The sequence below is a fragment of the Equus caballus genome, chromosome 5 (assembly GCF_041296265.1).
Source record: "Equus caballus isolate H_3958 breed thoroughbred chromosome 5, TB-T2T, whole genome shotgun sequence".
NCBI lineage: Eukaryota > Metazoa > Chordata > Mammalia > Perissodactyla > Equidae > Equus > Equus caballus.
Window position 1 is genome coordinate 58,677,229 of NC_091688.1, and position 14,016 is coordinate 58,691,244.

Here is a 14,016-nt window from a genome sequence, read left to right on the forward strand (position 1 = left end):
TTTCCATAGTGGCTACACCAGTTTGCACTCTCACCAGCAGTGTCTGAGAGTTCTCTCCATATCCTCTCCAACAATTGTTTCCTGTCTTGTTAATTATAGCCATTCTGATGGGAGGGAGATGATATCTCATTGTTGTTTTGATTTGCATTTCCCTGATAGTTAATGATGTTGAATATCTTTTCATGTGCCTGTTGGCCATCTGTAGATCTTCTTTGGAGAAATCTCTGTTTATATATTTTGTCCATTTTTAATTAGGTTGTTAGTTTTTTTCTTGTTGAGAAGTATGAGTTCTTCATAAATTTTGGATATTAACCCCTTATCAGATAAATGGTTTGCAAATATCTTCTCACAATTGTTAGGTTGGCTTTTCGTTTTGTTGATGTTTTCCTTTGCTATGCAGAAGATTTTTAGCCTGATGTAGTCCCATTTGTTTATTTTTCTTTTGTTTCCCTTGCCCAGTCAGACAGGGGACTTGAAAATATGCTGCTAAGACCCATGTCAAAGAGCGTACTGCCTATGTTTTCTTCTAGAATTTATATGGTTGCAGGTCTTACATTCAAATCTTTAATCCATTTTGAGTTAATTCTTGTTTATGGTGTAAGATAATGGTTTACTTTCATTCCTTTGCATGTGACTGTCCAGTTTTCCCAACATCATTTATTGAAGAGACTTTCCTTTTCCATTGCTATGTTCTTGGTTCCTCTGTCAAAGATTAGCTGTTCACAAATGTGTGAGTTTATTTCTGGGCTCTCGATTCTGCTCCATTGATCTTTGTGTCTGTTTTTGTGCCAGTACCATGCTGTTTTCGTTACTACAGCTTTGTAGTATATTTTGAAATCAGGGAGTGTGACGCCTCCAGCTTTGTTCTTTTTTCTCAGGATTTGTTTGGCTATTCAGGGTCTTTCGTTGCTCCATATAAATTTTAGGATTCTTTGTTCTATTTCTGTGAAAAATGATGTTAGAACTTTGATAGGGATTGCATTGAATCTGTAGATTGCTTTAGGAAGTATGGACGTTTTGACTATGTTAATTCTTCCAATCCAAGAGCATGGAATATCTTTCCATTTCTTTGTGTCTTATTCAATTTCTTTCAACAATGTTTTATGGTTTTCAGAGTATAGATCTTTCACCTCCTTGGTTAAGTTTATTCCTATTTTATTCTTTTTGTAAGTGAGATTGTATTCTTAACTTCTCTTTCTACTACTTCGTTGTTAGTGTATAGAAATGCAACTATTTTTGTAAGTTGATTTTGTATCTTGAAACTTGACATATTCATTTATTATTTCTAGAAGTTTTTTAGTGGATTCTTTAGGGTTTTCTATGTATAAAATCATGTCATCTGCAAATAGTGACAGTTTCGCTTCTTCCTTTCCAGTTTGGATCCCTTTTATTTCTTTTTACTGCCTGATTGCTCTGGCTAAGACTTCCAATACTATCTTAAATAAGAGTGGTGAAAGTGAGCATCCTTGTCTGGTTCCTGTTCTTAGAAGGATAACTTTTAGTTTTTCTCCATTGAGAATGATATTAGCTGTGGGTTTGTCATATATAGCCTTTATTATGTTAAGGTACTTTCCTTCTATATCCATTATATTCAGAGTTCTTTTTTATCATAAATGGATGCTGTATTTCGTCAAATGCTTTCTCTGCATCTGTTGAGATGATCATGTGGTTTTCGTTCTTCATTTTGTTAATGTGGTGTATCACGTTGATAGATTTGCAGATGTTGAACCATCCCTGCATCGCTAGAATAAATCCCACTTGATGATGATGTATGATCTTTTTAATGTATTGTTGTATTTAAAATGCCAGTATTTTGTTAAGGATTTTTGCATTGATGTTGATCAGTGATGTTGGCCTGTAATTTTCTTTTCTTGTGTTGTCCTCATTGTTTTGTTATCAGGGTAAAGTTGCCTTCAGAGGATGAGTTAGGATCCTCCCCTCCTCTTCAATTTTTTGGAAGAGTTTGAGAAGGATGGGTATTAAGTCTTCTTCCAGGGTTTGGTAGAATTCACCAGGGAGGCCGTCTGGTCCTGGACTTTTATTTTTTGGGAGGTTTTGGTTACTGTTTGGATGTCCTTACCAGTGATTGGTCTATTCAAATTCTGTATTCTTGATTCAGTTTTGAAAGGTTGTATGACTGTAAGAATTTACCCATTTCTCCTAGAATATCCAATTTGTTGACGTATAGCTTTTCATAGTATTCTCTTATAGTCTTTTGTATTTCTGAGGTGTCTGTTGTAGTTTCTTCTCTTTCATTTCTGATTTTATTTGAGCCTTCTCTCTTTCTTTCTTAGTGACTGTAGCTAAAGGTTTGTCAATTTTGTTTCTCTTTTCAAAGAACCAACTCTTGGTTTCATTGATTTTTTCTGCTTTTTTTTAGACTCTATTTCATTTATTTCTGCTCTGATTTTTATTATTTCCTCCTTTCTACTGCTTTTGGGCTATGTTTTTTCTTCTTTTTCCAGTTCCTTTAGGTGCACTGTTAGGTGGTTTATTGGAGATCTTGCTTGTTTGTTGAGGTAGGCCTGAATTGCTATAAACTTTCCTCTTAGAACTGCTTTTGCTGCATCCTATAGATTTTGGCATGTCATATTTTCATTTTCATATCTCCAGGTATTTTTTTATTTCTTCTTTGATTTCTCATTGACCCAATCATTGTTCAGTAGCATTTTGTTTAATCTCTACATATTTGTGGCTTTTTTGATTTTCTTCCTGTAATTGATTTCTAGTTTCATACCTCTGTGGTCAGAAAAGATGATTGGTATTATTTCAACTTTCTTAAATTTATTGAGACTTGTTTTGTGTCCTATGTGACCAATCCTGGAGAATGTCCCACGTGCATTTGAAAAGAATATGTATTCTGCAGTTTTTGGATGGAATGTTCTGTATATATCTACTAAGTTCCTCTTGTCTAATGTGTTATTTAAGGCCAATATCTCCTTATTGATCTTCTGTTTGAATGAAGGCACAGGAGTACCCAATTGTTTCAGGCTTTGGAAGGTGGGGCCAATCCCCTATGCGGCTGTTTGAGAAGCACAGGTCTTCTGCTGCTGATAAGCCCTATGGCCCACAGGGCCACACACACTGTCAACACAATTCTGCCCCATGCACACAGGCCCCACACATTCCACCAATGCCTCATACACTCCAACAGCTCTGCATGTATGCCCTCCCTCTCAGAGGCAGACCTACTCACCCAGGTGCAGAGGATCTAGACATGCAGCCTATGCAGGCCCACAAGTTGTCTGAGGGCTTGCTGCTGGGTGGGGCCAGTCCCTAGGGCTGGCTGTCTACCCTGGCTGAGCTGGATTAAATCAGCACTCTAGTGGGTGAGGAAGACCCTGGGCTAAAAGGCCAGTGGAAGAACTCCAATGGCTTCTGGCAGCGTCTGTGTCAGCATGCCTGTACTAGGTCAGAATAATGGCTGCTGCCAATGTCTCAGTCCCTGGAGAGGTCTCACTTCTCACCAAGATGCATCCAAAACCTATCAGGTGAGTCTCTTTTCACCAAAGGACTATGCATCCTTCTTTCTGGTCATTTTATGTTGTTTTCTGAAAAGGGTGAATTTGTGTATTGGCCCTTTAAGAGCTGGCTTTTATCCCTTATGTCTGACAGCTTTTCTGGGGGTATTCCCCATTGTTGTTGGTAGCCAGCAACGCCAGATATTATGACACTTGTCTCACTTGTGTTGAGTCCAAAAGATGTTTATAGTGGTAACACTCCCTCACTCAGGTCCCCCACTCCTCCAGGGAAGGCAGTGTACTTTAAGAGTGCTCCTGGCCGGCCATGAAACACCGTGGCTTATAAAGATGGATTTTCTTCTCTCTTCCACCTGAGTCAGGTCTTTTCCTTGTTGTGGGGGTTCTTTTTATCCTGTTTTCAGTTCTGTCTCAGGGGTAATTGTTCCAAGAATAGTTGTAAATTTGTTGTGTCCGTGGGAGGAGGTGAGTTCAGAGTCAGCCTATGCCATTATCTTGACACCAACCTTTAATTACATATTTTATATTTAAATGTATTTTTAAATTATAAATGTAATATGCCCATGGGGGGGACATTTTCTAAGAGTACAGATGAGTATAAAGTGAAAAATAAGTCTCTCCACCACCCTCCCTGCCCCCACAACCCTCCAGTCTGACTCCCAAATGTAAAAACCATTAACAGTTCTTGGGTTCATTCAGAAAATGTTGGTGTATGTGCACACACACACACACACACATCCCTAATTTATTTAAACTCAAAAAGAACATCCTATACTCTTCCGTAACTTGACTTTTTTATTACTTGACAATATATCCCAGACATCTTTCTAAATTAGTACATATAGATCTAATTCATTGTTTTTAGTGGTTGTGTGGTAATCTAGTATGTGAATGTGCCTTGATTTGTTTAAACAGGGCCCATTGATGGGTATTTATGTTGTTGCTAATTTCCTCCACCTCTAATGTTGCTATCAACGTCCATTGTAAGTTGATACAATGATGTGTCTACGTACACACACAAACACACACACACACTTGCACATTTATGCAAGTTTATCTATACAATAAATTCCCTAAAGTGGAATTTCTACATCAAAGGATGTGCAAACTTTAAATGTTGATAGATATTGCCAAATTCCCTTCCAAAAATGTTACCGAAATATCTGTTACGCTCAGCAGTTTTCCCCTCAGGCATTAAGGAGCTTTAAACTGCAGCAGCTGGATTTTTGTTTGTTTGGTTGTTTTTAGAATTTTGCCTCTTAAACATTGCTTTCTGGGTTTATTTGCTTACTCAAACAAAAGAGCAGAAGCAAGGAGATGAAAATGAGACAGAACAGAAGGGAAGAGAGACAGGCTCAGACCCAAGGACTAAGGAAAGCTCAGCCTAAGAAGCAAGGTTCAGGCAAGGAAGCTTGTGCTGGCAACACGTGACCAGGAAATGGGTTCCTCAGACAGGGGGCAGCCTGCAAGACTTACTTCAAATCATCAAATGCAGTACAGCAGACACAGTAGACTAATTACGTGAAACATATCAGTGTATATGATATAGCAGCTACATGAAATCAATCTACACTTACATGTCATGTCCTAGTGTATGACCCAGTATTCTGTAATGTGAAGAAAACAAGCTATGCATGTGTTCCATGACTTTGGTGAGACACCTGAAGCCTGAATTGATGAAGTGCTGCCACCGTTTCACATCACTCATATATTCAGATCCACTAACTACGGGATAAAATTCACATTGACAATCAGTGTTTCTCTAGCTCTGCTGCCTTTTGCTTTTCAGGAAGACTAGCTGTCCTCATAACCCTTTCAAGTAGTTCTGACATCCTCGGGCATTGTGCACATGTGCTCAGGAGATTAATTCTTTTGACTGCGTACGTAGAATCATCTTAGAGCCTCTTCAACTTTTCTGATGACTGTGATGGTGTCTTCTCTGGCTGCCAGTACCCAAAGAAGCAATTGTACCACTGGCAGTGAAAGGAACTAGAATATGTTATGCCAAAATTTGCTAATTTGGCAAAAAGATTATTTTGAGCTGAAGGTAATTGAGAAGAAGCAGATATGAGAAAAGCTCCCTGCTCTTCCTTTATGTGTCTAAAAGCAGGATGTAAATTTTCAAAGGTATCCCTCCTCCCATCTCTACCAGGAAGGACAAAAGTTAATCACTGGGGCAATTTATCAGCCTGAGAAGGCACCAGAGGAATCTACGTGACACACTTCACTAAACAGCCTTTATTTACAGTTAGTTTCCCATATGTTTGCCTCCCCATGGTTTGCTGTCCTTGGAAGCCTAAAGCCTCTTTTCTTTGTCTTGTCATTTCTCTACAAATTTATTGTTCTTTATTGAGGATATTACATAAGCCTGAATTCTAAGTCATGTCTTTGAGTTACTCATCTCCAAATACTCTCATTTGTTACATGCATGATACACATGTTAATAAACTAGTTTGTTTTTCTCTTGTTAATTTGTGTTTCATACAGAGTCCCAGCCAAGAACCTAAGATGGGTAGAGGAAAATTTTTCCTCCTCTGTAGTAGATAAACTTCTAGGTAGTCTTTCCAGAACACAGAAATCACTCTCGAGAATATTGCAAAGCTTACATTTAACAATTTGCGATTGTTCTCAGTTTCCTGGGAGAGGAAGCCAGATTTAACGTAGAGTACGTGGGTGCTCTCTCATAATTTTGTCATCTCTCAAAGACTCTCGTTATCCCTTCCTAATAGTTAATTTTCAGCATGGAGAGAATTTTCTTGGACAGAGAAGCAAGAATAAAACGAGATCCAAGGAAGCTCACTGCTTCTATATTACTCATCAACGTTGTACCATAAAGCCCAAATGGGGGGCTTATAGTTTTTTCTTTTGGGGTGTACTTGAAGGTAATGTCTGTATTCTGGAAAGACTACTCCGAAGTTTATATTTTTAAACGAATAATACTTTATTAGAATTGTACATTCAAAAATCCCAGTTCTTGCTTGCTTTTAATTCCAACTTATGAATTTTCTGTATCAACTCATGGATCTATTTATTCACTACAAAATAGTTGCCAGGCTTTGGTCCAGGAACTGGGGATAAATCAGGAACAAAACAAATGAAACATTTTATCCTCATTAAACTTATATGCTAGTTGGGGGAAGAAAGAAAATAAACAAAATAAACAAGTAAATTATATACTGTGTTGGAAGGCAATAATTTCTATGAAAACAGCTAAAATGGGGTAAGGGGGAAGAGAATGCATTTTAATATAGAGTGGCAAAAGAGGCTCCATTGAGAAGATAAACTTCTTCAAATATTTTATTTTATTTTATTATTTTCCCAGCTTTATTGAGATATAATTGACATATAACATGGTGTACATTTAAGGTGTATACCATGTTGACTTGGTACACTTATATATTGCAAAATGATTACCACCATAGCGTTAGCTGGCACCTCCATCATGTCGCATAATTATTTCACTGCTGTGGTGGGAACATTTAAGATCTATTCTCTTAGCAACTTCCAAGTACACAGTACAGTATGGTTAACTATAATCACCATGCTGTATCTTAGATCCCCAGAATTTATTCATCTCCTAACTGTGAGTTCGCACTCTTTGACCAACATCTCCCCATTTCCTCCCCACTAGCCCCTGGTAACTACCATTCTACTCTCTTTCTACGAGTTGGACTTTTTTAGATTCCGCATAAAAGTGAGATCATACATTGTCTTTCTCTGACTTATTTCACTTAGCATAATGTCCTCAAGTTCCATCCATGTTCTTACAAATGAAAGGATTTCCTTCTTTTTCATGGGTGAATAATTTCCCATTATGTATATACCACATCTTCTTTATCCATTAATCTGTTGACGGACACCTGGGCTGTTTCCATATCTTGGCTATTGTGAATAATGCTGCAATGAACATGGGAGTGCAGATATCTCTTTGAGGTCGTATTTTCATTTCCTTTGGATATATACCCAGAAGTAGGATTACTGGATCATATGGTAGTTCTATTTTTAATATTTTGAGGAACCTCTATACTGTTTTCCATAGTGGCTGTACCAATTTACATTTATACTAACAGTACACAAGGGTTCTCTTTTCTCCACGTCCTTGTCAAAATTTGTCATATCTTAGTTTTTGATGATGGCCATTCTAACAGGTGTGAAGTGATGTCTCATTGGGGTTTTGATTTGCATTTCCCTGATCATTAGTGATGTTGAGAACCTTTTCATGTACTTGTTGACCATTTGTGTGTCTTCTTTGGAGAAATGTCTATTCAATTCCTGGGCCCATTTTTAATTGGATTGTTTGGTTTTTTGCTATCAAGTTGTATTAAGTATTTATGTATTTTGGATTTAATGCCCTTTCAGATAAATGATTTGCAAATATTTTCTCCCATTCCATAGGCTGCTTTTCATTTCATTGATTGCTTCTTTTCCTGTGCAGAAACTTTTTAATTTGATGTAGTCCCACTTATTAATTTTTGCTTTCATTACTTGTGCTTTTGGTGTCATATCCAAAAAGCCAATCCCAAGACCAATGTCAAGGAATTTTCCCCTGCATTTCCTTCTAGAATTTATGGTTTCAGTTCTGTGTTTAAATCTTTAATCAATTTTGAGTTAATTTTTGTGAGTGATGTAAGATAGGGATCCAATTTCCTTCTTCTGCATTGGTTATCCAGTTTTCCCAACACCATTTATTGCAGAGACTATCCTTTCCCCATTGAGAATTCTTGGCTTCCTTCCTTCCTATTAGTTGTCTATATATGTGGAGGTTTATTTCTGGGCTTTCAATTCTGTTCCATCAGTCTATGTGTTTATTTTTATACCAGTACTATATGGTTTTGACTACTATAACTTTGTAGTATGAAATCAGGAAGTGTGAGGCCTCTGGCTGTGTTCTTTCTCAGGATTGCTTTGGCTAGTCAGGGTCCTTTGTAGTTTCAAACAAATTTTAGGATTGTTTTTTCTATTTCTGTGAAAAATGCCATAGGAATTTTGATAGGGAGTGTATTGAATCTGTAGATGGCTTTGGGTAGTATGGACATTTTAATAATATTAATTCTTCTGATCCATGAACATAGGATATCTTTCCATTTGTGTCTTCTTCAGTTTCTTTCATTAATGTCATGTAGTTTTCAGTGTACAGATCTTTCACCTTCTTGATTAAATTTATTCCTAAGTGTTTTATTGCTTTTGATGCTACTGTGAACGGAATTGTTAAAATTTCTTTTTCAGATATTTTGTTGTTAGTATATAGAAATGTAACTTCTTTTTGTATGTTGATTTTGCATACTGCAACTTTAGTGAGTTCATTGATTAAATCTAACAATTTTTTTTGTGGAGCCTTTAGGATTTTCTATATATAAGATCATATCTGCGAACAAAGAGTTTTACTTTTTCCTTTCCAATTTGGATGTCTTTTGTTTCTTTTTCTTGCATGATTATTCTGGCTAGGATTTCCAGTACTATACTGAATAGGGGTTGTGAGAGTAGGCACCCTTGTCTTGTTCCTGATCTTAGAGGAAAATCTTTCAACCTTTCACCATAACGCATAATGTTAGCTGTGGGCTTATCAATTTATGGCCTTTATTATGTTGAAGTCTGTTCCCTCTATACTCAACTTTTTGAGGGGTTTTATCATGAAAGGCTGTTTATTTTGTCAAATGCTTTGCTTTTTCTGCATCCGTTGACAATGATCTTAAGTTTTTATCTTTCATTCTATTAAAATGATGTATCACATTTACTGATTTGCATATGTTGAACCATCCCTGCATCCCAGAAATAAATCCCGCTTGATCATGATGTATGATCCTCTTAATGTGTGGTTGAATTTTTTTGCTAATATTTTCTTGAGAATTTTTGCATCTATACTCATCAGGGGTATTGTCCTGTAGTTTTCTTCTCTTGTAGTGTCCTTATTTGGCTTTGGTATCAGGGTAATTCTGGCCTCATAAAGTGAATTTGAGAGTGTTCCCTCCCCTTTAGTGTTTTGGAAGAGTTTGAGAAGGATTGGCATAAATTTATCTTTAAATGTTTGGTAGAAACCATCAGTGAAATCACGTAGTCCTGAACTTTCTGTGTTAGGAGGTTTTTGATTGCTGATTTAATCTCCTTACTTGTTATTGATCTGCTCAAATTTTCTACTTTTTCATGATTCAGCCTTTGTAGGTTGTGTGTTTCTAGGAATTTCTCCATGTCTGTTGAGTTTACCAATTCATTGGATATTTTCTTATGCCCCTTTGCATTTCTGTAGTATCAGTTGTAATGTCTCTTCTTTCATTTCTGATTTTATTTGAGTCTTCTCTCTTTTTTCTTAGTCTAGTTAAAGGTTTGTAAATTTTTTATCTTTAAAAAAACAGCTTTTAATTTTATTGATCTTTTCTATTGTTTTTCTGGTCTCTATTTCTTTTATTTCCACTCTGATCTTTGTTATTTTATTCCTTCTGCCAACTTTGAGCTTGGTTTGTTCTTCTTTTTCTATTTCCTTGAGGTATAAAGTTACATTGTTTGAGATATTTCCTTTTTTCTAAATGTAGATGTTTATAGCTATATACCTCCCTCTTAGAACTGCATTTTTAGCATCCCATAGGTTTTGGTATGTTGTGTTTCCACTTTAATTTGTTTCAAGATATTTTTTAATTTCCCTTTTGATTTTTAATTTGACACATTAGTTGTTCAGCAGTGTGTTAATTTCCCTATATTTGAGAATTTTCCAGCTTTTCTCCTGTTGTTGATTTGTAGTTTCATACCATTGTGGTTGGAAAAGAGACTCAGTAAGATTTCTGCAAAAGGTTCCTGGACCCCGTTCCAACATGCGTGTATGTAGCCTTCCCCACACCAACAAGGAGTTCTTGGGCACCAGCAGGGTGTCTGAGAATTCAACTCGATTCTGACACTATACCCAGGGATAGAAGCAGATTCCACAGGTAAAGGGCTGAGTTCCACAAGACCACCCAGTTGCAAGCCCAGGTTGTTACTTGGCCTCTGACAGGGGGGCTATAAGTTGGAGGTTCCACTGACTGCCTCTAATTCAGGATGCCTCTTGTAAGTCCAGGTTGTTACCTATATTTCTGATGGACTGGCTATAAACTAGAGGTTCCTGTGACATCCTTCTCAAGTTTGATTCCTTTGCTGGAATGGCTCACAGAACTGAAGAAAACCCGTTTACTCACTAGATTATTGATTTATTACAAAGGATATTAAAGGATATGAATCAACAGCCAGATGAAGAAATACATAGGGTAAGGTCCTGAACAAAGCTGCTTCTGTCCTTGTGGAGCTTGGGGCCTGGCACAGTGGCACGTGGAAGTGTTCTGGTTCCCCAACTTGGAAGCTCTCTGAAAAAAGAGCTGACAAACTGCCCTTTTGGGTTTTTATGGAGGCTTCACTGCGTAGGCATGATTGACTAAGTCATTGGCCATTGGCAATTGATTAAACCTCCAGCACCAAGCTTCATGAACTGGGATATCCAAAGCTCTCCTCAGACATGGAAAATTCTCAGCCATTGTTTCTTTAAATAAGCTTTCTCCTCCCTTCGTACTCTCCCTTCTTTCTGGAACAGTAGTATTTTGAAAATTGATTCTTTTGATAATAACCCATGGATCATATAGGCTTTCTTTACTCTTTTTCATCTTTTTTCTTTGTTCTCTTCTGCCTGGATTAATTTCAAAGTTCCTGTATTCTATCTCACATATTCTTTCTTCTATTTGATCCATTCTGTTGTTGATACTCTATTGCATTTTCCATGTCATTTGTTGTGTTTTTCAGCTCCAGAATTTCTATTTGGTTCTTTCTTGTGATTTCTGTATCTTTGTTAAACTTCTCATTTTGTTCATGTACTGTTTTCCTGATTTTGACCAATTGTTGTTCTGAGCTTTCTTGTAGCTCATTGAGTTTCCTTAAAACAGTTTTTTGAATTCTTTGTTAGGTAAATCATAGAACTGTGTGTCTTTGGGTTCAGTTAAAGGAAAATTATGGTATCCTTTGGTGGTGTCATTTTATCTTGATTTTTCATGTTCCTTGAAGTTTGCACTGCTGTCTTTGCATTTGAAGTATCAGTCACCTCCTCCTGTCTTTACTAACTGCCTTTGGGAGAGAGCTACCTTCTGCCAGTCCTGCTGGAGATTCTGAGGCTCTCTCAGACCTTCTGTGGGTACAGCTGCTCCATGCTTCTTGTTATGTTTTATTTCAGAATTCTGAGGCTTCTGTGCCTTCTCTCAATCCTTCAACACACCATGTCGAGGGCTAACAACCTCTCTTTTGTTTTCCCAAATGTATTTTTAAAAATCAAGTTTGTGGGGTCTCTCTCACAGATTTGAGTGTGCTCACTAGTCAACTGCCAAAACCTGCTCGTGCTGCAGTTGGGAGCATGCATACAGAGCTGGCCAAGGGGTAAGTGTGTGTGTGGCTGAGGTATTTGGAGTACTGGGGGTGTCTGTGGGCCAGTTGGGGGGATCCATAGGTGAGGCACTGCCAGTGGCTCATGGATGGGCTTCTTGATGAAGTCCATGTAGTAGTTAGTAAGATTCATGTCCCTTTAGTGTCCTGAGAGAGTCCTATCTACCATTCTGTCCACATCTTCCTGCCCTCCCCAGTCATGTAGTTCATGATTCAGTATTCTGAATAGGGCAAGAGAAAAATGAGCCCCTTTGGTAGCATCCTGCACAGCTGGGGAAGCCGGTTGCTCACTCACAGCCTCTCCTTTTCCCCTGTGGGAGAAATCACAGGCTGAGAGGATCTCTCTTGGCCCTAAGCTGTGCTGCCTTGAGGAAGGATGATGTGGGTAAACTCAAGCTGTTACTCTTATCCACTCCAGTGTGTCCAAACTCATATTTTCTTATCTCAATGGAGTGCTGGAGCTTCTCCTCTGGAAGCCCAGACTTCCACCAAGGCTCTCTCATCCATGGGTGATTGTCTAAGACAGTGTTTTCCAGGGACTCTTGGACCATAGCTGAAAGGGTCTTGGGCTGGTTCATGGGCCACTGCAGGGTCCACAGCCGGGCCTGAGGTCTATCTGCCTGCTACTGGACACATGAGTGAGTAAGACTCCTCCTAGGTCCTTTGTCATTTGATGCTGGGTCCCACAGCTCCCTTAAAGGTACTTTTGTCCATGGAATGATGCTGCATTTTGTTGTTGGTGGTGGGGGTGGTACAAAAATGAGGGATGTCTTATGCCACCGTGATGCTAATATCATCGTTCCACCTTCAGATATTTCAAACTGTATGAATTTAATATACATGATTTCTCTTTTAAAAAAATCAATTGTCTGACAAAACTTCTCATAATTCTAATAAACTAAAATAACAAAGATGGTACTTCTTAGGTTGTTTAAAATGTTTAAAAACCACAGAAACAATAAAATTTTAACCAAATATCACAAGTCTAAGTTATTTCGTTAATTACACATTTTATTTTGGAATCACAAGTTGACCCCTTCAATCTCAAAGATCAATTCAAAAATACTTAAACCAAATGTATACAAATTTATAAGCCCAAAGTATTAATACCACAGCCTTGATTTTCTTGAATTCTACATTTGATTCTAAATCATTCTGGGGTTGAAATGCACTTGCCACTAAGGGAACAATTCTGTCACTTTACAGAATTTAGGGCGTTATGGGAATTGCCATCTCATCTTGTTGGGGTCTTTAAAGACTAGAGGAAATACTGGTCAGGATGCTACCAAGGCCCTGTCTTCTGCCCAGCTGTAAAGTATTAGCCCTTGTATCAAGCCCCAGGGACTTGATAATTTGAAGAAGGAAGTGGTCAGCAGCCCCATATTTAGATGTGAATCATATCACTTCTTCATTTTCAGGTTGAATTAGAATTATTACAAACCATAAGCACCAGCCACTTGATTGAATTGTGCGTTTCTTTAGCTCTAAAAATATATAAATATATGTTTGTCTAATTCCTCAGAACTTTGAGCCTGACTGAATCCTACATTCTTTTTAATTGCTTCCTCCATTGCTTTCATTTGCATCTCTTGGATCACACAATATGAGAGCCAGTTAAGTTCTAGATGTCTCTCAGGGTTTTGTCTATTTGCACATACCTCTCAAGCTCTACTGATATAAATAAAATTGCTATGGCATAATCAGGGAATCTGTGTCTAAGCAGAGCAAGTTTCTTGCAACATCTTTTATTAGCAAATACCTCTATAGAGCCTACTACGGGCAGGCACTATTATATATATTTTACCAATAGTAATTCATTTAATTCTCATAACAACTCTGTAAATGAGGCACAGAAAAGTTATGCAACTTGCCCAAAATCACATGGTAAATGGCAGAGCAAGGATTCAAATGCACACAGCCCACTGGCAGGGTCTATACTCATAACTCTGACACTTTGCTGCATCTGTGCATTCTAAGACTTGGTGTAGTCAGTGATTTGGATAAAGAGAGAGGATAGACTCAGCAATTTTCACAAGAGATACGGTAAAAATCTGTTAGTGGTTTTAATTCATTTAATAAATATTAACTGAGTACCTACCAGATGCTTAGACCCCAAAAGAATACCAGACAATATTAATAAGGATGGAGG